This window comes from Mus musculus, chromosome 14 (assembly GCF_000001635.26).
Source record: "Mus musculus strain C57BL/6J chromosome 14, GRCm38.p6 C57BL/6J".
Lineage (NCBI taxonomy): Eukaryota > Metazoa > Chordata > Mammalia > Rodentia > Muridae > Mus > Mus musculus.
The window spans coordinates 15306730-15332701 of record NC_000080.6 but is presented as its reverse complement, the minus strand read 5'-3'; the positions used below and the strand labels follow the sequence as shown (position 1 = coordinate 15332701).

General features: G+C 41.1%; 2 long non-coding RNA genes across 4 annotated transcripts; one reads left to right on the top strand and one right to left on the bottom strand.

Annotated features, from left to right (window-relative positions):
* Positions 1-281: 281 nt before the first annotated feature.
* On the bottom strand, positions 282-24190 carry Gm31658. The gene is made up of 3 exons (XR_383097.4): positions 24034-24190; positions 17651-17731; positions 282-328 (listed from the first exon to the last, which is right to left on the bottom strand). It is a non-coding gene; the product is annotated as a predicted gene, 31658 (long non-coding RNA).
* Positions 10819-22596, top strand: Gm31577. 3 transcript variants are annotated; one of them, XR_001781177.1, is made up of 6 exons: positions 10819-11311; positions 15950-16458; positions 17867-18072; positions 19658-19755; positions 20803-20866; positions 21581-22596. It is a non-coding gene; the product is annotated as a predicted gene, 31577 (long non-coding RNA). The 3 variants fall into 3 exon arrangements; XR_001781176.1 differs by lacking the exon at positions 10819-11311 and having other exon boundaries at positions 15270-16458; positions 21581-21753; positions 22398-22596; XR_001781175.1 differs by lacking the exon at positions 10819-11311 and having other exon boundaries at positions 15270-16458.
* Positions 24191-25972: the final 1782 nt, after the last annotated feature.

The following is a 25972-nucleotide window of genomic DNA, read 5'->3' as shown; positions in this document are numbered from 1 at the left end:
TTGTTTACTTCCACAACCTGGTAACTTGCCCAAAGTTCTACAGTATCTCAATTCCAATCAACTCAGCATGTCAGGGTTAATAAAACTCTACATATTAATGCTTTGCCAGTTCTTACCATACCATTCTGCAAGCATTATACCTATAAGCATCTGTCTTTCATCTCTTCTCTAAATGAGAAATGCAATACAACTAGGTTTTAGTAGTAAATTATATGGCCAGTCTTGGAGCTCACCTGAAGGCTGATCCAAGAGTGACAAAAACGACTCCAAGTTCTTTCTGTCTTCTCAGTCAGCCCTTCTTGATGTCAGCTTAAGTGCTGGCAGAGCTCTGAAAAATCAGCAAAACAATTTTAGATCTCCTACCCTAATGTACAGTAGTATCATGAAAGATTTACAGAAGAAAGTAAGACTTTTCTGATGCCAAAGCCTGGGTGTCTATCTGTGACTCTTCTAATAGCTTTCTTTTTTTTTTATTTTTTTTAAATTTTTTATTAGGTATTTAGCTCATTTACATTTCTAATGCTATACCAAAAGTCCCCCATACCCACCCACCCCCACTCCCCTACCCACCCACTCCCCCTTTTTGGCCCTGGCGTTCCCCTGTACTGGGGCATATAAAGTTTGCGTGTCCAATGGGCCTCTTAACCTCAAGTCAGTAATGACCCACAATGAGTGGAATCTGCACTTGTGCTTAAGCCAATCAGAACCACTGCCTAGATCTTATTTACAACCACACTTCCCAGAAGCAGGAAAAAATAAACTCTAATATAAAATGAGGTTAACTGCAGTAGACCCAAGAACAAGCAGGGCTTTAGGAAACATGCATGTACAGTAAAAATAGTTTTTACATCTATGTGTTTGTGGAGCAATTAGGTTAGCATCTTTCAAGTTAACAAGATCTATGTCAAAATTATGAAAACAACACATGTCATTTTCTAAAAGAATAAGCCTAAGAACTATTAAAATTTTGGTTATGTAAAAACAAGTCTGTGGTAATTAATGTGAGTGATTGTCCTCTGTAGGTATGAAAATATGCTTCATATTTGAGCATTGTACCTGATACTAAATTAGGATACAAGTTTCAATAGGCCTGTTTTCAAAGAAGCAACAGGAAATGATGCATTAGGACTTACCAGCAATGTATAGAACAGGAAGCAAACCAGACACTGGATTGGATAAGTATGTAAATACACACATCAATTGCAATACCAGAGAAAAAGTTGAGCAATTAGAGAGACAGCAAGCACCCCAACACCCTGCCATAACCGTTTGTAACATGAAGGACCCACTAACAGTGGGTAAAAGTGTGCCAAAGAGGCAAGGCTCACAGGAAAGCATCTGTGGAAAAAAGACCAGAAAACAGCGCCCCCCGATGGCCCTTTCATAATTGAACACAGTCCTGAGAGACTAAGCAGCACTTTGTAAGACAGAAGAGCTCCTTTAGGTGAGGCAGACCTGAACTATGTGCAATCAGTGCCTGAAGGTGAATTGAAAACACTAATCCATCTAAATTCTGCAATAGGTAAAAGAATTCCAGGTCTCATCTAAATTCTGCAGTAGGTAAAAGAATTCCAGGTCTTAGAATACCAAGGAAAGCCTTTTGTGGGTTGAAAGTAAAATGTCAATTCAAAAACAGTTAAAACTCCAGAGTACAAGAATTGACATAAAATCAGACAACAGCCACAGACAACCTAAAAATAAATACATTGGCTAAGACTCTTGTTGAAACTGACTCTCCTCTCCTGAGCTTGCCAAAAATGAACAAGTATGGCAGATTGATGTGGAAGTCCCAGTTGAAGAATACAGTAAGATTGTGAAATTATGTATGACAGTGACCTCATTCTAAGGTGATCAATTACATAATCACATATTTGCGTGGACACAAGGGAGGAGAAAAATACCGTTATTTCTTGCTTTGTGTTCTTTTATTTATCCTCAATCCTTCTGTTCCTTTTTAATTAATCTATCTTTATCCAAAAAAAATTAAAACTGTTTAGAAATGTTTAAGCTACATGGAAAGGCCATGTTTGGATATTCAGTGACTTACAGCAGAACTGACTAAGTGAGGTCACTTAGCTGATCTTGCCTGGCGACAGAAAAGGAAGAGATAGTGTACAGGGATAGTGTAAATGGTGCAAAGCAAGCAGAGTAAAACTAAACTGGAGCTCCTGTGGGAAAGGAATTCTGTTTGGTGTTCCATCTGGTGTCACTTTATTCCCATCTACATCCTGTCATCAAGATATGAACACTCTTGTCAACTGGAATGAGAAGCTCTTGGGAACAAGATAGAAGACAGAGTGGATAGATGTGCAGAGCTGAGCACATGGCCGCCTGTGATACTAGGAAACTCCAATAAACACATGCTGGGTGTCTGTAGACCAGAGATTAGAGTTCAGTAAAGGAGCTGCAATGAAACAGGCCTGAACCTATGACAAAAAAGGGCAGGGCCATAGTGGAAGGTGCCACTAGGAATGATGATGAAGATTTGCAAGAATGTCAAAGACAGCCATGCTTTAGAATTGTCCCCAGCAGAGGTTCTCCAGGTCAGGTGACTTCCATGTGACTACAGAGCCAGGGCCAGATCTGCTCTCCTTACCTCCTTTGCTCTTTACCTACTCATAAATTCTGGGTCACTATTGTGTGTCTTCTGGCAACAACTGAAATATTTTTCTGTGGTTCTGATATGGGATTCCATAGTTCTTTCCATTAGAACTGTGTCTGGTTTTCACACACTCAACACTATTTAGAGCCTGACCAAGTCTGTTATTTGTGAAGCCAAGTTCAGATTTATCATATTAGCTTTATACACTCTCAATGATATCATCAAAGGAAAACTTCCTGGTTCTGCCATTGTTTTTAAAATGTCATGTCTTTGCTGAGGATCACAGAACCAATGATGTCTCTATCCTATCTCTACATGGAAGTATTCCATGCTGTTTAAATGCCTACATTCAAAAGAGCCCACACATTATTATTATGAAATGAATGAATGTATCACTTTTCTTGGGGTCATTTGTTTAGCAAATGGAGATGAACAAAGGTTAAAATTGACGATTTTTCAAACCAAAGGAGCTTACAATTGCATTTTGAAGACAGATATGTACAAAGGTCTATCTTCTAAAAGAAAGTCCCCCCGTGGTCCACAAAAGCTATCGTCATTCTTATCATGGGAAGAATGTTTGTGTGCATATGTGTGGTATAATATATACTCTGTCTGTGGTATATATGTGGTTTGAGTTTGGTGTACATGTGTGTGCATGGTATATGTATAGTGTATGTGTGTGAAGTTTTGGTATGTATATATATGGATTGTGTGCACGTGTGACTTGACTGCATGTGGTATGTGTGTATGTGTGTGTGTGTGTGTGTGTGTGTGTGTGTGTTTTCTTGGCATGACTTAAATTTGCTTCATCTCAAGTTTTCTTGAGCTTTGTGACATTCATAAAGTCTTAGTAATCCAGTTGTCAAAATTCATCTTTATCCTCCTAAGTAAATGGCTTTTCATTCATCTAATAGTTATTTATTAGTACATAATGTGCTACATGGAAATCCACAGGATGTAAGTTAGGAGACTCAAGTTGTTGCCCTATATCTGCCCTTACAACTCTCAAGTTGATAGTCTTTTTTTCATGGCTGCATCTAAATGGGGCATTTGATGAATTTGTTCCATAAATGAGCCTTTGAGGGCCATTCTTATTCAAACCAGCATGTTCCACTCCCTCACCCCATAGACTTGTAGCCAACCATAATAATATAAAAGTGCTTTCAGTTGAATTTCAATAGTTTCTATAGTCTACAAGAGTCTCAATACATTTAAAAGTCCAAAATTCAGAGTACCTTCTGAGACTCTTGGAAATCTCTTAACTATAATCCCTGTAAAAATCAAAATAAAGAATCATATCATGTACTGCATACAATACCACATAATATTTATTACCACTCCAAATGGGAGGAAAAGGAGCAAAATCAGAAAAAAAACTGCATCAAATCAAGACCTAAAACCAGCAGAGTAAACTCCAACTTTTACATCGCAATGTCTGATGTCAAAGCACTCTTCAGAACTCCAACTCCTTTCAGCTTTGTTGACTACATCACACTTCTCTCTTTTGAGCTGGTTTCACACCTGGTTCTAAGTTATCCTTGGTAGGTATCCCATGACTATGGCATTTTGAACATCTTGGGGTCTCCAGTGAAATCTAGGCTTCACCTCTATAGCTTTAGCAATAGACTCTCTGAGTCTTCATGCAGGGACACCCCTGACATACACCTGGCTTCAGTACCAATCTATAGCTGCAGAGGGAAATTCTAGAACCTCTTTCTTGTTCCTTGACTCTAAAGCTCAGATTGCCCCTCCTCTTTATAGATCATCATAAGAGTGATGACTAATAACTACACAAGAGAGACAACAGTGAGATGTCTTGAAATCTTCTCTGCCAATGCCATTAACATAATGAATGTAATCTCAGTGGACTCTAGCCAAATCGAGTCCTTGCTCCCCATTTAGAAGCTCAGGAACCAGTTTCCCAATGTCTGAATTTCTCTCTTACATTCCTGTCTTCTAAGCTCCCAAAAGAATGGCTTACATAGTTCTGCTTCCAGTATGCTAGGGTTTTTCCAGCCAAATATTATCTCTTCCACATTATTCCTACAAACTAGTTCCAAAGGCCCAGATCCACAGTTTAACTTTACCACAGCAACTGACCCATTTCTCATTGCTAACATCTTTCTTATTTGCTTTGCCTTTTGTTATAAAATTCCTTAATAAAGCAACTTAAATGTTTATTTTTCCCTATAAATTCTGGAGGACACAGGGCACAATGGTGGGCAAGGCAGGCTAGCAAGAGCAGGAAGCTGGCTAGTCATAACACATATGAACTCAGAAAGCCTGCAGTGAATTTTTCCATGTAGTGAGACTCCACCTCCTAAACTATACAACTTTTTCAAAGTACCACCAATTGGGGACCAAATGTTCAAACACATAAGTCTGTGGGGGACTACTCACAATCAAATCACAAAAATGAATGAATGAATACTGAAACTATATGTAAATAATTCTTGAAGGCTGATATTTAAATTAAATAAAAGCATATTGGTTAAAAAACACATACTTTTTTTTTCTTCAAGGCAAATGTATTTCAAGAGTTTATTTTTACTTTAATATTTTGAAGTTTAAAGTATAGGCTTTTCCTGAGATGAATTTTATAGCTCAGATGAAATAAAAAAAAAAACCTTTTAAATGAGAGTTGTAGCCATACATACTTTACTTTTGTAACAGAAATATTTCCTTTTTTACAAGCAGCATTTATTTTTGATAAGTTAAATATTTCATGGAGACACAATTACCACAACTTTCAGTGTTTACATTTATTCTTTGTCTCTCTGTCTGTCTTTCTTTCTCTCTCCTTTGTAAGTGTTAATGTGTTACCTCCTTCCAGCCTAGCAAGGCTGGCTGTGACCATCCACCACTTAAGCGGAGCCATCTGCTGTGCTGCTCCTTTGATGTGCCACTACCTGCTTGAGGCCCAACCTTCCTGAGGCCACACTGGTTCTCTTCCAAGAATTTTCCGGAGTTAGCACCAAACTTCAATCTTCACGAGTTCCTTCTAGAAGGCTGACCTATCGACTTCAAAGGAACTTTGCATGGCTAGGGATGGGCCTCCCCTCTTCTTTATAAAGTGTGTTTGCTGACATTAAAATTGAACCTTGATCAGACTGACTGTTTTGGTTTCACCTTTCTCTCGTCCGCCTAGCTCCCTCTTCTCTTCCAGATTCCAAGATGCATTTCCAGACTAGAACCCAGACATGTGAGCCTCTGGTCGGACACAACATTAATGAATTTACATGTGCCATGGAACACTTTTAAATAGCAGAGATCAAGTTTCCATTCTCTCCTTCTACCACAAGAGCCCTAAGATCAAGCTCAAGTGGCCAAGCTAAGCAATGAGCACCTTTACCCACTTTATGTCAAATCAAACTTTAACTTTCAGAGGGTCCATGTCAATAGTTTGTAAGATTCAAATTTGGAGATCTATTATCCCATAATTTCAGAAAGTTTGGGTGCCCTAGAAAGATAGCATACCAATTAGTAGCATGACATGTTTCCTAACTAACAGCTGCAGAAAAACCTGTTGTCTGTCAGTGGGGTCCTTGATCCAAAGAACTCATCATATTTCTAAGCAAGTGAAAAATAGCCAGCAAACTCAGACTCTCTAAAACCTGGAAATAGTCAGAAAAGTGTTATTTTAAGTTACTAATAGGTTATTGCTAATATAATAGAGTTGATGTATAATTGGTGTTCTTACCCCATGAGTATAGTTAATCTGGTGAAGTCCTTTTTTTTTCTCTTTAAATATTTCTAAACCATTCTTCTAGATTTGTTTTCTCAAATTAAGAACAGCAGTTGCCTGCCAAAAGCTAATGAGTATGTTTTAATTAGTGGTAGGAAAGTCTTTTAATTTGCAAACACAGATATTTTAAATTATGCCTTATAAAATGAACATGGTGCTAAACAGATTTCGTGCTTACAGAGAGGCTCTGTAATAGGATTCCTGGATTTTCACACTCAAGGACTGTAGGCACCATGTGGAAATTACACCTTCCATCTTGGAGGAAATGTGAGGGACAGTGACACTCAGTTATTTTAGATAAGAAAGCCAGCCAAGGAGCCTGCAGAAACAGGCTACTTTCTTATCTCCCTCAAAACCCCCAATGTTACTCATCCAGCCAAGTGTTCCAAACTCATCCTGCTTCTCCCACATTGAAGCCCTGTTTAATTCTTGTTTGACTTTCCAAGACAGTATTTCTTCTATAAATCCTAATTGCTAGGCTAAAGAAAGTCAGAGGTGAAAGGGTCTTGGAAGAACACTCTCATAGAGATGGTTCTTCAAGAGGAAAGCATAACCTTTGCTCACATAGTTTGAGTGATTAGACCTTTCTGCCAGCTGTACAAAAAGTTCTTGATATCCCACAGTAACACTGTACAATGTTAAAACCTACCACCCATGTGACAGTGTGTAGGAAACATAGGATGCTGATAGTGACTAGGTAAACAGACAAGTGATTCACCTATAGAAATACGAGTAGCAGCATCTGTTATTCAGGCAATAATGATTTTATAGCAGCTCTAGGTCTTGATGTTGTAATACAATAAGCATGTAGGGTACTTTTTCGTCTTTACCCTTTCTCCTGGAAAGCTGCCTGTGTGGCAAGGCTCTTGTGATAATACCCACATAAGTACTTGTATCACATAGCTTCAGGGTTCGTTGGTGTGATAATCAGCTTTTATCACTGACAAAACACCTGACAGAAACAATTTAAAGGAAGGAGGATGAGTTGTTTATTTTTGTTGGTGATTTTGGAGATTTCAGTACATAGTCCTTGCCTCCCCTGGCTTTGTGCAAGTGAGAACTTTCGTGGCAGTGGAAATCTGTTGTAGAAACTGCTCACCTAATGGCATAAAGGAATAAGACAGACAGACAGACAGACAAAGATATACACAAGGTGAGGGAGGAGCATCAGGTAAAATACATACCCCTCGTGAGGCAAGAGAGTAGGGTAAGGAATGTGTCTACGAAGCATTAGGAAAATACTGTGGAAATAAAATATATGAAAGCAAAAATAGCAAGGGCTGGCTCTCCAGAGTGTGCCAGACATCCTGTGGCTCATGTTATAGTACAAAAAGCACACAAGCCATGGGAGGAGTCTAAGATGCTAAGGAGACAAGACCTGTGAATACATATATATATGTTACACATGGACTTTTCACAGAAAAGCACGCTCTGTGAACATGAATAAGAAAAGCCCATGCTAAAGAAAAATAAATTCCTAACTCTTGAAAAATTAAAGGGGCAGGGGTGCTAGTGATATGACCCTGGGTAAAAACATTTGCCACTGGGTCTGACATTCTGAGCTCAGTCATTGATGGGAGATAAGGACCAACTTCTCCATGTTCTCAACTTCACACGTGCCATGGCTCATGAATACACACACAAACACACAAACAATATATATCAAACCCTGAAACTCCAGCTCTTAATGCAGTGTAGTATAGAGCTGCTGCTCAGGCCCAGTGCCTACTCCTGTCTTTTAATAAACTGTTCCTGCTTGGAAGGAAGTCTGAAGTGTGTCAGAAAGGCAGAGAGAGTACCAGGATGTGGACAGGAAAAGGGTCCTGGCATCAGCTTGCAGCTTCTCTCCAGCTAAGAAACAAGAAACTTGTACATTCCCTAGTTATTAATATGCAATTTTCAGGGCATTTAAAAAAGAAGATCATAAAATTTTGTTTACAAAAATGAAAACTCTCAACTTCCTCTGCAGCTTTCATGAGCTAGAATTTCTCCTCTTCCACTGTAGTCCTATTTAGATGTAGGTCACAGTCCTATTCAGATGTATTCCAGGATCCAGTCTATAACTTCATTTACGTTCCTTAGCATCCTTTTGAGTGGAGAACTTCAGAACCCATCACACCACTTGTGTGGGTCTTGAATAGACAACTTAGCATAACTTTCTTTTGAGGAAACCACACATGTGGAAGTGGGTGTCTTGTCTCTTACTTGAGAATCTCTCTATCCACCCTTGTGTTTAAATCTATGCTAAAATTTCTTTTAATAAATTCTAGCTCTGATCATTTTGGAGTTGTTTTTCTGTAGTTAAGACAAGAATCCTGGCTTCCCCTGAATGGAGGACTCTGGAAACACACAGGGTGTTGTGGTTGGCAGTGTAGTGCTGTAACTCTTGTTCTTGCCCTACATTATTTATAAATTCCATTGCCTTCCTTGCTCCTATCTGTATGTCTTTTGTTCTATTCCTTATTTTAGGACACAAACAACATATCTTTCTGAAACTACAAAGTCTGTGGTACCTGCACTCCCTTCAGGCTCAAGTTCCCTTCCTCCAGCTAAGTCTTCCTTCCTAAAACTTCCATAAGTTCCTGAAACAGCACAGTGATCTGGGGGCCAAGCAGTCGACATGCAAGCTAGCAGGAAGTGATTCTTTATAATCACAGCACTTGGATCATTCAGTTTAAAGTTGGAAGAATCGTGGGAATAGTTTACCATGAAGTACCAAAAGTAGCACACATTAATCATACCAGAGGCTAACCAGCTCCTAGAAGATCTTCTTTGTACAAGTTGAGAGTACAGTACCTAAACTTCATTACTGTAGAATGAAGCACACAGTAGAGGTGTTCTCTAACCCATCTGTGCATAATCAGCAAGCAAACACATCATTAAACTTTCTCATTGTATCCCAGAGAAACTACGTGAGATGTTTAACACCATTTCCTTGACTTTAAATCTGAGAAAAATTAGTCTCAGAAAAAAATGACAAATTCCACACAGACACTCTGGATTTGTAAGCAGTCCCTTAGCATTTCTTTCCTACCACAGCGCCCTTCCAGGAGAAGTAGAAGGTCACAGTCCTTCCCAAGAATCTTGCCTTGAAATTGTCCAGGGGCTGTCTGCCAAAAGTGCTTTAGGGAAGTCAACCTTGTGAAGGAAAAAAAACTGGTATGGAGAGAGAGGCACCACAGGATTCTGCGACTCCTCAAAGAAGAGTTCTGATCCTCCGTACAAGGCATTTGATCTAAATTGGTTCCTGGCATACCAGTGAGACAGCAAAAAGGAGCCGAGGCCAGGGTGTGGCTGTTTTCTCCACTTCCACAGAAGTCCTCACAGGTGACGATACTCTCCCATCGACTCCTTCTGAGCTACCTCATTAGGCAAGGCTTTCATTGGAGCATGGTGTGGCCAAGGATTTACAGTCTTGGGATTGGCTGAAACACTGTATGTAAGTGTATAGGGTGGATAATAAACTCAGGTCTGCATCCTAAAGCTATTCTCTGGAGTTGGATTTCCCAGGATATGTCACATGACTCCCTCTCTCACCCCCTCCTGATTCGATAGCGGACCAGACTTTTTACCTTTGTGGATACTAAAAGTGCATACGTGTTTGTCACTGTTCACGTCCGTGTCTTCCTCAGCTGTTCTTACTTTTTAGAAAGAGTCTCTTATGGAATGTTGAGCTCACATTTTTATCTATATTGCCTCGCTAATGAATTCCAGATGTGCCACCATCCTTGGGTGATTTTTTTACATGAGTACTGGAGATCCAGCTACATGCTTTGACAGCAAGTACCAACTGGACTCTCCAGAAAGGCAGGTGTGGGGAAAGAGATAGAGAAAGGGGACAAGACAATAGCTCTCCTGATTATGTTTCATTGTTTGTTTGCACATGTTTATGTATGAGGTGCCATTTCTCAGGCACTATCATCTGCGTCTGCTTTTGAGGCAGAGTTTCTTACTAGCCTCACACTTGCCAAATAAGGGAGGCAGACTGGCCAGCAAGCCCCAGGGATCTTCCTGATGATGCTGTTCTAGCTCAGGAAATCCAAGAGCCAGCATGCCTGGCTTTTTATGTGGGGTCCTGAGGTCAAACCTATTTCACTGGCTGATTCATCTCCCCAACCTTCAGTTAATGACTCTGAATGTGAAATGTCCTTTATGAGTTCATGTGTTTGAAACTTGGCCCATTACCAGTTGGTGCAATTTTGGGAGACTCTAGAACCATTAAGAGGTAAAATTTCATGGAAGGAAATGGGCCACTTAACTTACTGCTTGCTCCCTCTAGTTTCTGACTATGGCCACAAAATGACCTATTGTCTCATGGTGCTGCTGCTGGGGTATGTCTTCCCATCATGATAGACTATATCTTCTCCACCTCTACAACAAAACAAACCTCCCTTCTCCTTCTTCTTTATCAGGAATTTTGTAAAAGCAATTTTAAAATGTAACTAGTATCTCCACAAGCATTGTTTACTCCCTTTTGATATGTGACATCTCCTGTGGTGGGCCCTGGTGATTGCCTCAAGCACATCTGTATAATATCTGCTTTTCCTCACTTCTGCATCCTACAAAGCCTGGCTACAGATATCTATGGATGCACCTCCCTCAGACACTTCTTTGTGTAGAAAGACAGAATCTTGTTCTTGTAATAGATAGAGATGTCCAATAGCACTGAGGATGGACAGATGAAACTGGAAACCCAAGGCCACCTGTAGGATACAGAAGAGATTCCCCCATCCCAGAAGCAAATGGCTCCAGCTTCTGCTTCCCACCTTCATCCTTAGAAAGATGTGTGCTAAGCCTTGGAATGGATCTGTAGAAGAACAGTACCAAAAGATCATACTTCATTAGCATTGCATCAAATAATGTTGGAACAAGAGGCACCCTCACGTCAGCACTGCCCATTGGAAAACAGATGATGATAATACCACCATCATGAATCTCAGGACAATGGTCAGCATGAAGTGAAGGTAAGTTAGTACAGAGGATGACTAGTCCCAGGTAAATATTGACACACTCCTCCTATTCCACATCTGTCCTAAAACTCCAATAGATATTTAATGTATTAACACAGGACATAAGTTTACATAGAAGCTCAGTGGACATGTCAAAATTAAAGGAGTTTCCTGAGAACTTTCTTTTCCCATTCCTACTTTGTTGAGTGGAAACATGTTTCTTTCCCTAGTACACATCTCTAGTCATGACTGACCAGTGCTGTCTTTACAGATAAAACATACCAAAATGTATGCTGTGCTTGTGTAGGACCCCCATATGGGGACCTCCACTCTAGTCCAGGGACAGGATGCACCCACAAACATACAAGAATCCTTCTTGATGCGATATGCACGAGGCTTTATTGGCAGAGCTCTGGGCCAACACGTACCTCACACAGGAGGCAGGGGAGTCTACCCTGAGGCTCGGAAGCTAGGGGTTTTTAAAGAAGCAAAGGGTTAAGGGTGCGAGGAATTTTGACAAAGGTATGGGATTGGCTCATTCAAGCATTAACAGTAAGATTACATGTCAGCAAAAGGGCATCAGGACTTTGTTCCTGTGGGCTGGGGGCTTATCTTTGTTCACATAGCAACCAGTTGATGTATAACTTTACCCAGCATCAAGGGGCAATAGACAGAGGGGAGGTTCCTGCCAGGTGGTGTTGACTCAGACAAGATAGCCCTGCTTGTGTCCTTGCATTCTTTTTCATCTTTATGGTTAAGCTGTTCTTAGGAATGTCTTAACAACAACCCTGTCCTGGCATGACTGGGCCTGTTCTGCTTTGTTTTCATCCCCAGGCTCATAGACAACTCTTTTACATGAATCACAAGATAGAAAATCTCATTTTCTTTCACTTGGAAAGATAAAACTCTAGTAGCCACACTAAATTTGTATTTAAGAGCTTTACTTTCTATGTATCCCAGCATGCTAAATGGGCAGCTGAGTGAGCAGATATGTGTTTCTTTACCTAGCCGACTTATTCAATGTCTGAGTTACAGAAACACATGGCATGGGGTACCCTGTACTTCATAAACGGTTCACCTGCTGTGTCTCCCACCTGGGTACTCCTTGCCAATTTGGTGGGACTTCCCTACTAAAAAATATAACTTTTAGAAGCAATATTTCAAATTATTTAGACGATTAAAAACATTTTTAAAGAGTGTGTGCCAATGAGTATCTTAGCTAATCTTCACATAATTCTTGGGTTGGGAAGGTACTGCAAGTGTCTAAATTATTTGACAATTAAAAAATGATTAATAAGGATGGTGATGGTGATGGCATTTACTGAACAATTTTCAATGCAAAATTCTGTTCTAATGTCCTTCACTTGTCAATTCTTTAGTTTTCTCAACCTGTAAGGTAGGTCACTAGTTTAAAATACTGTTTAATTAGTGAAGTGCTGAGCCCTCTGAACTGTTCATAGTGGCTGTAGTGCATTGAGTACGTTTTCAAAAATGGTGGCTGAGTCTTCCTCACCACCTCTTCTGAGCAAAATCCTCACAGATGAAACTAGGTGAAGGATGCCATAATGAGACCAGCCTTCAGGGTTGGCCATAGATCCAGTAGCTGGAGCCTCATAAGAAAAAGACAGCAAGAATCCTCTGACAAGGGAATTGAAACTGAAAGAATGCTAAGTAGAAATTAACATGTGAAAGAAGCCAGCTTGTAGAGGAGGAATACTGGAAGCCCTTCCTTACATGGCAGTAAGCTCCATTTAAGAAATGGAGCCTGTGACTCAAAGCCTGCAAAGTACAAATGAGAGGTGGGCTGAGACTGTAAATGCACAGCTAGATGTTTTCTGCACTCTATCCTCAGCTCACTAACCCACTTCCATTCTGGGGAGGGAATTTTACTTTCTTGACAAGCTAGCTATTTATGTCCCTTGCCTAATTTAAAAGGCATTTCTCCCTCCAATTCTCTCCCTAGAAGCTGCTGGAATTTTTACCAAACCTGTTTTCTGTTCTTATTAAGCTGTGACAAAATTGTCCTTGAGCTTCTCTTTGAATTAATTTATTTTATTAATGAGTCCAAGACACCCCAAAGTGAATCTCAGTTTCTTTGGTCATAATCTGAACTACAAAGACACTGAGAAGAATCCCTTGAGGAAAGAGAGCAGAGAGCTATGCTGCCTGGTTCCTGAGTATACTCAAATCCACAAGTTCTATGAAAAATTGTTCCCAAGACCTTTTGAAGCAAGTAGGAGGGAATAGATTTTCCTCATTTTTTTTTTCTGACTCCCCAGGAAACAAATGCATCGACTGTGCTCTGTTTTGCAATTGCATGTACACCATTTTGTGTGTGTGTGTGTGTGTGTGTGTGTGTGTGTGTGTGTGTGTGTGTGTTTCTTTTTGTTTGTTTTGTTCTGTTTTGTTTTTCTCATCTTCAGCATGCTTGTGAGAAGAAATAGATCAATCAGTACTTCCCACAGCAAGGCTGTGTAATGAGTAGCCTCACATTTCTGCTATTACCCAATACTAGTGGATCTTTCTTGTCCATTTGCAAATTGACTGTGACATTTTACTGATCTTGCAGGGCTCATCCACACAGCTGCAGGCTAGCTACTGCCCTGGTGATATGGGATGGTCTGAGCAAAATAGGGCTTCAGGTGGAGTTCAGTGGTCTGGGCTCCTGGTGGGGAATCTAACTTCCTTAAACAATCACAAAGAGCTGAGGGAGAAACTTTCAAATGGGAAGATGGCAGCAGACCAAGTGACACTGCACCCTGTGGCCTAGCCACTGAGCCACCATGTCATTTCCATTCACATTCTATTGGACAAAACACATTACATCACACAAAAGCAAGGAAGAAACGTGTGTGTGGATGAGCCGAACAGTGATAGCAGCTGGATGAGTGTTAACACCTATACTGGTTACTTCCCTCTTGCTGTGGCAAAATAACTTATACATGCTTTATCTTGAAGCACAGAGTGTGAGGGTACAGTCCTGCAGGGTGGGGATGTCAGACACATGAGAAAGCCTGAAGCAACTAGCCATGTTGAATCCTCAGTTAAGATGAGGAGAGGGAGGCTACAAAGATGACTAACTGGTAAAGAGCAATTCTTGCTCTTCTAAAGGATCAAGATTCACTTTCCAAAAGCCAAGTTAAAAGGCTCACAACCACTGATACTTCTAGCTCCAGGAGATCTAATTCCCTCTTCTTGCCTCCATGGGCATAGACAGATAGACACATAACATGGCATACACAGGTAAACCCATACATACATATAAATAAGTATAAATCATTTGAAATACCTAAGATACAATTTGCAAAACACATGAAACTCAAGAAGAAGGAAAACTAAAGTGTGGATACTTCGTCCCTCCTTAGAATGGGGAACAAAATACCCATGTAAGGAGTTACAGAGACAAAGTTTGGAGCTGAGACAGAAGGAAGGACCATGCAGAGACTGTCCCATCCAGGGATCCCTACCATAATCAACCACCAAATGCAGGCACTATTGCATATGCCAGCAAGATTTTGCTGGCAGGACCCTGATATAGCTGTCTTGTATGAGTTTATGCCAGTGTCTGGAAAATACAGAAGTGAATGCTCACAGTCATCCATAGAATGGAACACTGGGCCCCCAATGGGGAAGCTAGAGAAAGTACCCAAGGAGCTGAAGGGGTCTGCAAACCTGTAGGTGGAACAACAATTGAACTAACCAGTACCCCCCGGAGCTCATGTCTCTAGCTGCATATGTAGCAGAAGATGGCCTAGTCGGCCATCACTGGGAAGAGAGGCCCCTTGGTATTGCAAACTTTATATGTTCCAGTACAGGGAACGCCAGGGCCAAGAAGCAGGAGTGGGTGGGTTGGGGAGCAGGGCGGGGGTGAGGGAGGGTATAAGGGAAATTTCAGGATAGCATTTGAATTGTAAATGAAGAAAATATCTAATAATTTTTTTTTAAAGACAGAAAAGGAAGGAGATCAGTGCTGCTTCTCTTCTTTTCCCTGGATCTGACCACAGCCATGGCATATAGCTACCCTTACTTAGGGTGGGTCTTCTCTTCTCAGTTAAAGTTGTCTAGAAATATTCTCGTAGGCATACCCAGAGCTGTGTGGTTCTAAATTGAGCCTAGATGGCAATGTAGATCAATCAGCACTTCTGCACCCTTTGCTAACTTGATATCTAAACCCATCTTTTAAATCATAACATTGGGTCAAGCCTCCATGTCTCATTTTCATCTCCTAATGTGAAATACATCTAGTTCATCTCTAACATCCCCAGAGATGCAATGCTGTTTAAAAGCCTAAAATTCCATGTCTCTTCTGAAGCTCCAGGCAATTTTATAGCTGTAAGCCCTCCAATCTCATAGCTATAAGCCCCCTTTTATAAGATAAAAAACAAATTATGTACTTCCAGCACACAATTTCATAGAATAAACATTCCCATTCCAAAAAAGAGGAACAGGAGGCTAGGGAAGAAATAGTGAAGCAAAGTAAGACTGAAACCCAACAAAAGAAACATCAAATCCTGCAGCTCCATATACGGTACTTTTGATGAAATCATCTGGGTTCTAGTAGACTTAGACAACACCATCCTTCTAAGTCTGATACCTCTTAATTCACAAGTGTATGTGATCCCTCTTTTCGTGGACTCCATTCCATTTCTGCAGCCTTCGTTGGTGGATATGCCATTTTCCTGGAGTCTCCACTGTCCTCGTGTCTCCGTGAGACTTAGGTTTTCCTCCTAGTTTCATGCATTGATTTCTAAAGTCCTCACTGTGGGGATTCTGCTACTGTTGCTGACTCAGATTGCCTTGCTTCAGTGACTTTCTGGGATCTTGCCACAAGCTTTCATGACCCCTCACACATGTATATTTCATGTCTGGTAAACTAATACTGTGTAGACAATGCTGCCAATTTCAGCTACCAACACAAAATGCAGCTTTCCCTACAATCAGCAGTCTTCCTTGGACCACAGCTGCAGCAAGAAGCCTCTTCATACCTTTCATAATGAACTTGAGGAAACACATCTATGGGCTGTGTCTGCCATTGAAGACCCGTTCATCAGCTCTGTGCTTTCAAACAAGTTTGTATTTGTATTTGTTGGAAGATAGAATCTTACCTCAGGGAGATGTGGCCATTATTCTTTCACAGAAGACTCCTATAAGCTCAATAAGCAGTAAGTATTTCCTAAACCAATGCTACCCTTTCTTGTGTTTCTTCTACTGCATCAGTCCATTATTTTTAATTCAGCTGTCCAAGATATGGGCAGAACAAAGCTAAGTTCTCTTCCAGAATACAGTGTGAATGACATTAATCCAGTTTGTCAGTATCCTTAACATATGTTTTCTATTCATTTCTTATCCCTGGTTAAATTTAAAAATCTAAGGCATACAGTCAAGAAACATACAGTACATAAAGGCCACATATGACTTCCTTGGTATAGGGTAGGAGGATTTCCTTTTTAATTTTCCTGTACTTTTAATCCATCAATTAGGTAAGCTGGGGTTCTAGTAGTTTGAACAGACTTAGAGAGATGTGGGTAGATTTACTAAAGGCCTCAAGAGACCTGCGACAGTAGGAAGCCACTCCTTCCTGAAGGTGCTTAAATGTTAAACAGCCCAAAAGTTCATTTGCCTTGCTGCTTTGTGGCTCTGACTAACAATGGAACATGATTTTGCTGATGGCACAGAAGCTACCTGCATGCAATCAAAGCCTTGAAAATGAACTTTGCATTTCTCTCTGTGTTGGAAAACAGTTACTGTCAGGGAACAGCCTAATCAGTCCTCTGAAGATGAGAGACTGCAGAGATGAGGCACCAAAGAATGGCTGCCAGAGCTGAGCTACTGCACTCAGTGTAACTGAGCTTGGGTGGAGAGCTGAAATATCCAGTGAAGTCCACCTATAAGTCAATAGAACTGACTAGCAATCCACAGCTAGTGAGCACTGATTATATTCAAGATCTAAACTTGGAGTCACACTTCTCAACAAAAAAGGTAATAGGTAGCAGGTTTCAGTACTAAACACAAGGACATACTTTGAGGACTCGACTCAAGTTGTGTCTGTCAAGGGTTCTCAAAGGTCCTAAGTTGGTATTCTTTAGTCTGTGTGGCAAGAGCATGCTGCTTGCACTGGTCGTGTTTGACCTGTATTCTCCTGGGCATCTCAGCTGTGGGCAGTTGGTAGCTATATCAGGTGCAGTAAGACAGGTACAGATGGCTTCTCCATTTCCAGGTTAAGGGGGATGGTATGGAAAGGCAACAGCAAGCCCATCCTTTTTAAGCCCCAGCCGCGCCCCCCCCCCCAAACCCCCAAGTCCTCTCAAAGCTCCTTGGACTATCTTTTCACAAAGACTCTGTCATTGGAGTCACCTGATCCTGTTTTAGATTCAGTCCACTTCTTCAGATGTGTCTGCCCTTAGGTGAGTTCTTGTCCTCTCAGATTCTCTGTTTCTGAAAATGGAAACAAAAGTATCAATCAAGGATGCCTAACACATTGACTATAGAAGTTGAGTATGTGAAGTGTCTAGAGAACACTACCCCTAGCTGCAGTGTAACACATCTATCTAACCTCCTTTGTCCCTTCAGTTTCTTTCTAGGTTGGTTTTTATATGAGATCTCTCAAGATGGGTTTATAGAATCCAACATCTAAGAACTCTGTTGACAATGTCCAATTGAGCTTATTACAAAACCAACAGAGGATATTGATTGATGCATTGGATTTAAGAAGGCAAAATTAAAATACAAGAGTATACTTCAAAACTCTGCCTGGCAAGAAATGCTGAAGTACAGTGGTGAGCATGATTTAGTTCTATGGAACAAGTAGAAGTTAGAGCATTGGGAGTGATCACCAGAAGTTGGGTGGAAGATCAGAAGACCCTTTATACAGACTTTTAGGGAACGAACACACCCATCTGTCTGTTGTCTTTATAAGGTTCTTTTCAGTCCCATGAGATCATTATCAAAATATATTATTTAAACCCTCAAATGCACAGCTTGCCATTGTCCCAAAAGGACTCTGAAGAAGTTAATTACATGTAAGGGTTTCATAAACACACCCTACTCTGCAAGCATTTCATTTCTCTCTTGTCCTCTTTTGTGTGTTTACAGAAATGAATGGTTTGGAATTTTCTTTAATGGCATTGCCCTTTGTTTAAGGAACTTGGAAACAAATGCAAAACAAACAAACAAATTGCTATTTGTGGAAACCAAAACTGGCTGAGCCCATAGCTCCATGAAGTGCAGGGCATGGCAATTCCAGACAGAGCTCAGCAGGCTGCACCCTCCTGAGGCCTGCACCTTCTGGAAACCAGCTACTGCTGTGCAGGGAGAATTGCAGTCTATGTGTCAGGATGGGTGTCATTCAGTCTTTATAGTTCACGAGAAACAACCAGGGGGATTCTGATGGCCTCATATTGTCTTAAGCACAACTCTGCCTCAAATTGCCCTACTCCCATACACTCCCCTTCTAAGGGGGATCTGCTGTCTCCTATCTACCATGTCCCAATCTCTAATAGATACAACCCCACTTTCTGGAGAGATCTTCTATAAAATGACCACAGTTACTTTTTGTCTAATAACAAACCTAAGTCAAAAAGCCTAGATAAGTACAGTGGTGAGTGGTAGATAAGTGATCCAATTGTGTTGTCATTGTACAAAGCAGAGATGTTGTGGGGGCAGGACTCAACCACCTCAGTAGTCCTGGGCAGCTGAGACAGCATTTGGCCACCTCAGACTTCGCTGCTGGAAGATCCCCATTGCTTTATTTCCATCAAAAGGACTCTCCAGTTTTGTCTTTGGATAAGCCTGTCTATTTTCTCCAGAAGTTCTCAAAATAAGTTTTTTCCATTGTTCCTACCCCAGTTTCAATTTTCCAGCAAAAGTTTGCAGTCTAAACACCTGAGAACCTGTCCCTGTCCTCTATGCTATCAAATGTGAGGATGCTTTGCTGAGCCACAGCTTCTAGAACATTCCTTTCCTCATTTTTCATGAGCAGTTAGCACATGAAGTTAGATCCTGGTTGAGAAAGGAGGGCCAGGAAGGCTCATAAAATTGCTGCTGGGTATGGCCAGACTCTGCTGTCAGTCAAATCGGTAAGGTTTGCTAAATTATGCCTTTCTATTAGATTTAGTGCTCATGTGAAACCAGACTAACAGAACAGAAATGATCTGGCTACTGCTTGGGCCATCACTGCTTCCTGTTCTTCAAGTCTCACCCTGAAATCTACTTAGCCTGAACTATAGGAGAAACCTCACCTGACTGACACAAAACCCTTTTCTTGTCTCTAAGAACAGTTGCTGTTTGTATAGCACTGGGGTCCTGCTAAAGCTAGGCTGGGCTGCAAGGTTGTTCTTCCTAACTGTATTGACCTATTGACAGATTGTTTACTCAGTTCTGGAAAATACTTCTTGGAACTTCCTCTCCTAAGAGTATGAACCTAGGACTCTGCTACTGAAAACCCTCCAGCACTCTGTCTGGTATGTGTATACATTTTTCAGGCTAAGATGCTACTGAAATAGCCCCAACATATAAATGGCTAAGTCTAGCAAAAGTCTATTTTCATGTCTAGCTTCCAATCAAAAAACTTTGTAGAAAATTGGTCCATTCCATGCTACTGGGAAACTTTTTAATTACATCCTCCATCAATCCTTAGAGTTTGGAGGAATGACATTTAGATAAGACACTTGGGTGTACCATTTAGTGGGCAATGCTTGAAGGTAAGGCTTATATATCCCTACCATACTTCATGCCTTACTGTAGATATGACCAGGAGTTTGGGAGAAAGTGGTAGGTATTTGGCTGGATAGAAAATTTTCCCTTGGATCCTTTATCTAGCTCCTCTACTGGGGAACCTGTGGAGATGAAGAGGTTTGTAATCCCATAGGAGGAGGAACAATATGAACCAACTAGTATCCCCAGAGATCCCAGGGACTAAATCACCAATCAAAGAGTACACCTGGAGGAACCCATGGCTCCAGCTGCATATGTAGCAGAAGATGGCCTTGTCTGGCATCAATGGAAGGAGAAGCCTTTGGTCCTATGAAGGCTCGATGTCCCAGTGTAGGGGAATGCCAGGATCAGGAAGCAGGAGTGGGTGGATTGGTAAGCAGGGGGAGGGAGTATGGGATAGGGGGGTTTTGGAGGGGAAACCAGGAAAGGGGATAACATTTGAAATGTAAATAAATAAAATATCTAATTAAAAATGAAGAATGAAAGATTTTCCTTGCATATGGTGTCAAGACCATTTGTGACCTAGTACAAATGTGTCCAAAGGACTTTATTCTGTTACAACCATAGGCATGTTATTTTTCCCTCTCATAAAATGTTCTTTATCCACTGTTATCTGGTAAAATTCTAAACATCCTATTTCCAACTATACCCAGGGAGGTAATTAGGATCATATCTCTTAAATATGTTTTAATGGAACCAACTACTTCCCTTGAATAGGGGTGTGCTGTGTGTGTTATGTGACTACTGCACTAATCCTTCACTCTCTATTTATTCTGCATCCCCATAAACTATAGATTCTACGACAGTAAGAGTTATTCTGTGTTGATCATTGAATTTCTACTACCTTTCTGTGTTGGGGTAAGTGAGAGACATTCAGTAAATATTTGTCAGTGAAGGAGGGAAGGGAGAAAGGAAGAGAGGGAGGAAGAGAGAGGAGAAGTAGAGAGAAGAAGAGAGGAAGAGAGGGAGGGAGAAGAAAAAGGGAAGGGCAGAGGAAGATGGGAAAGAGAATGAACGAGAAGGGAGGAAGGGAGAACGGAGAATGAGAGAGGGAAAATAAGGAAGGCATGGGAAGAGACAGGATCAGGGAGGGAGGAAAGGAGAGAATAGTGAGAGTGAGAAGGGGTGGGGGAAGGGAGTGAGACTAACAAGAGGGGTGGGAGCAAAGGGACCTTGGAAAGAAGGGTAATCAGTAGAGGTGTTTTTATTAATGGTGACATTCCACACAGAAGTTCTGATTTCCTTGACGCTGGTTTTCTTGCTGTCAAGATTCCTCCATTTTTGAACCATGAGGGGTCAGTTCCTACAGATCTCTGAAATCTCTAAAACTTTTCTAATTGTCTTCCCGCCAAGGTTTAAAGTAAATGGAATCAGAGTTGCTTCCTAACAAAAGGTTTTATGTCTGTGTTTCTCAGATGAGTATATATGAGTACATAGGCCTGGTGAGAATGTGGTTCGGCTCAGTAGGGTTGGAGTCTGTGATCATGCACCAAGCTTTTAGATGACATTATGGATGGACCTTTAGGAGCTATCTTGTTCTGAGAAAGACCTGGATTATGTATCACATTCCAGCTGAATGGCTGTTCAGTTTGGCTCAACGATATGAAACTCGACTCCTGGAGGAAAGAGTGAATCCCCTCGGCTGTGCTTTGGTCTTCCCAGCTGACTTGAGTCATCCCACTCAGTGACCTCATCTCCTTTCATATCTGAATGTTCCAGCTATGCCCACAGCACCAGGAACATCTGTGAGATTTATTTTCTGCATAACTACTTGCTTTTATATTTTGGGGGTTAACATGTTTTGTTTTAATGTTATGAGACCATCTGTGCCTGGTTTAAAACTCACATTAATAGATCAGTTGACTGAAATGTGAGTATCAGAGTTTATTTTCCCAAGACAATACATGAACTACCCAAACCATGACTAGCAATCAACCTTCTCAAGATTCTATAAATGCTCCTGACCTTAAATATTAATGTGTAGAAAATTATTATAATAATTTACTTTTGGATCACTCTTTGTACCCTACTAAACCTTCTGATGTCTGTCGGTTCATTCTGCGGTCAAATCCTTTATGCTTAACTCTTCATCATTGTACCGGTGTATCGCACTTCCCAGTACTATGCAGTACATCACTGTGAGCCCAGCTGGTCTCCACTCCAGGAACCATAGGCTTACATAGGAACCCTATGCAGAGACACCTGTCCTTTCAAGAGCCATGAAAGCCAAGAGCATTGCACAATCACTTGCACTGATCAATAAGTTCAAAACTGAATCTATTTCATCAAGTCTCTTCTGCTCCACAGAGAACTCTAACATGATATCACAACTTTACATGACATCCCATGACCTGGACTTTGTGTGTAAAAATATTTAATTTCCCCTAAGGAAGAAGAAAATTTCCACCGTTCAAATCAAAATAGACTCCATCATCCTAGACACTCACCAATATTTGAAAGAAGAAAATACGGCACATGTACACAGTGGAGTGCTGCTCAGATATAAAGAGAATAAAATTATGCCATTACTAAATGAAACTGGGACTGTTTGGGAGCGTATGAGGACCAGAATGGAGACAGGGAACTGTGAGCAGGTATTGGTATGATGTATGTGTATAAAAATGACATATTAAAATTCATAATTTTGTACAATATATAAATTCTGCCTGTATATACATGTCATTTTTTCAGGAGTTTTACACACTTCTCTTTAGAGGGACAAAGGTGTGCCATATCTTCTTCAATGAAAATTAGACTTCTATTTCCCATTGTTCCCTTCCTTCTGCTTCACCTGTGTCTTACTCTTAGCATTCTGGGTCTTGCCAGAACACCCCTTTTGGCTTCAGGTGAGATGAAGTTCTACTTGAAATCAACTATGGAGCTAATAAGGGCTCTATTGCTGATGGAATCCAACAATTAGAGTGGGCCTAAGCGTTCCCTCTGAGAAATAGAAAACGCCTGTAAGGTAATCAGAGATGTTTAATATTTAAAAGTGTATCACGTGTTTTTAGTACACCAGGATAACAAAGATGTTCTTCATGAGGAAAAGAGTTTGAAGGGAACAGAAACTTTTAGGAAAATTTGGAGAGCAAGAAAACTCTGAACTGCATCAGGAAGGAACGGAAAAGGGAAAAGTTGGACTACCGTCTGTTTACACTCTGTTCAGTGTTCTATATAGTTCAGGAGATTCAGTGTCTAACCCTGAAATGTGATATTGCTGCCTGGAAGAGGGAGACAACTGAAATATTCTACCTCATAGCATGCGTCAGGGGCACAGGTCAGTCTTTGTGCTGTTTTTGTAAACTCTCTACATTGGACTAATGTCCATAGTCACACTCTATCTGAGTGCCAATTTCTCAGTTTTTAGAAGACTCCCTTTATGAATACTCAGTAGATAGCCAGAAGTCAGCAAAACCCAAGAAAACTGAGCTTAGAAATGTGCCAAATATTCGTAGAAGTTTGCCAAGTTTCTTGAGAAATCCCAGACATTTCTGTGTTGGGAATTTTCTAGAAAACAGTTATACCTTGCTATCTGCAGTTCTCAGGCAACACTAACGCAAAACCCACAAGAGAGTTCATACAGCCTTTCAAACAGGAAAGACTGCCCAGGTGCTGGCAGAGCTGCTATATTCTGTCCACTCATGCAATTGGCAAAACTGTAATGTTAGCAGACATAGTGACATTGAATAAAGTTACATTAGATTCAGGCTCACCTTCTCAGTTCCACTAGTCAGATTTCAAGGGCCACATGTGGCATGATTACCACATTAATGGCAGATTAGAAACTATTTCTGTCATCACAAAAAGTTCTATTGAAAATCTCTGGTAGAGAAGATGTAGCTGGTCTTTTGTAGCTTATAAATCCCTAGTCCCTGCCCACACACCATCTGTGTTAGTTAGAATAACAAGCATGGACGCCTGGACCAGAACAGTTACCCTTGTATGCAGATCACAATAATGAGGGTGGCATTTGAAATGAAATGGGGTTAGGAGTGGGGGACTGGCTGAATCCAGTGTTCACCCACCAACAGATGAAGCCAGAAACACAATGGAAAACCCTGATAAAGAATTGTGGGCTGAAGAGAGCTGGCAGACAGATGGCACTCAGGCTTCTCGTTCCCCAAACTCCCACTTGGTTATACTTCTGGACAGGACAGTTCTCTGTTCATAAATCCTTTACTGTTTACCCATGCAGAATTTTCTGCCCAGAATCTAGAACCCAGTGAATGTTCTGAGGGCAGAATCCAGAAGTATCCAGGGAAATCAACAGCATGAATTTACCTTTCTAGCAGGTCTACTAAGAATAAGCCAGCCAGAATAACTATAGACCTCTACTTGAGAACAAGGTGTTCCCGAGGTCAAGTAAAATATCTAGCTTGCCTAAATCCATTTGTCTGTTGGAAACAGTTGATCTGAAGTTGTTGGGTTTATGTTTCTTGAGTTTAAGGAGGTTCAGATTAGGAAAGAGAGAAGAGGGGGCGCACCACGGGATGCAATACAAATGGAAGAAACCCTGCATGCTGTTCCTCCACCAGCACTATAGTTTTTCCCAGTCTATTTGGATCGAAAGAGGCCAGTCATCTCTGGGATCTCTGGGATTTTCTGCAGTGCATCATAAGGAACAGCCTTAGGTACATTTGATCATTTCAGTCTTTCAGCCAACTTATAGAGTAGGGGATATTATTATTCCCATTTTACAGTCTGAATTAGAGACATGAAGAGTAGAAATGCCCAGGACCACACACCTTACAGGTTACAGCAATGGACTCTGCCCTCAGGAATGAACAGTTCAGCATCTTTATGCTTCACCAGCTTTCTTCACCTGTAACCCAGCTGGAGAATGACAAGCTAATTGGATGTAAAAGATGGTTTTCAGGTGAAGGCACATTATAAAGAAGACATAAATCATGCTTTGATTGTGGCTGGAGCTGGTGTGCCTATTGAAACCAAATCACTGACCATAATGATTTCATAAATCAAAACTCAGATCATCAGCAAGAGGTTTCTAAGTAATATGTGTTGACCAACTCAACTGACTTTTCCCTCTCCTTATCTACAGACCAGAAGCAGGGAGATAGTAACACAACTGTGAAAATAGAAAACAAACCAGGCACAGGCAAGCAAGGATCTGGATTTGTCAATGAAGCTACTGAGAGGAGCCTGTTCAACCAGCCTGTGATATGCTTGCCCTGCTCTAGGAAAGATTGCATGAATAAAAAGTATAAGGTTTCTACCCCTGGACTCTGGAATTCAAGCTTTTTGGGTAGAAAATTTGCTAAGACAGCACTGAGGAAACCCTCTGCTCCAGTCAGATGCCAGAGAAAGACAGTGGTCTGTAACTTCTCATGGAGTTCACTTCTGGTAAAAAGCCACACCCTAAGAATCTTAGACTATACTATTATAAGCAGCAATGTAAATGTCACGGTTCACCAGAGGACTATGTGACATCTGTTCTGCACCCTGCTGTACAGATTGTCACTTTCCCTCCTAAATGATTTCCTCAATTCACAGGTGGTTTGGGGAAGGTTGACATTTTCCTGAGACCTCTTCTCCTCCCTCTCCCTCTCCCTCTCCCTCTCCCTCTCCCTCTCCCTCTCCCTCTCCCTCTCCCTCTCCCTCTCCCTCTCCCTCCGCCTCTCCCTCTCCCTCTCCCTCTCCCTCTCCCTCCCCCTCCGCCTCTCCCTCTCCCTCTCCCTCTCCCTCTCCCTCCCCTCCCCCTCCCCCTCCCCCATTTCCTCCACACATGTCCTTCAGTCAGAGTTTCAGTATCCAGGACCTGTGCATTTATCACTCCACTGTCCATTTGCTCTCCTAACTACTTCCAGTTCTTAAATGTCAAAACCCTCAGAATCTACATTTCAGGATATATATAACATAGAACCAAGGGTCAGTAAGTTTGCATCTGAATTAGGCACTTGATAGCAGGAGATATTAATAAGTGCTTAGTAAGTGTGTAATATAGAT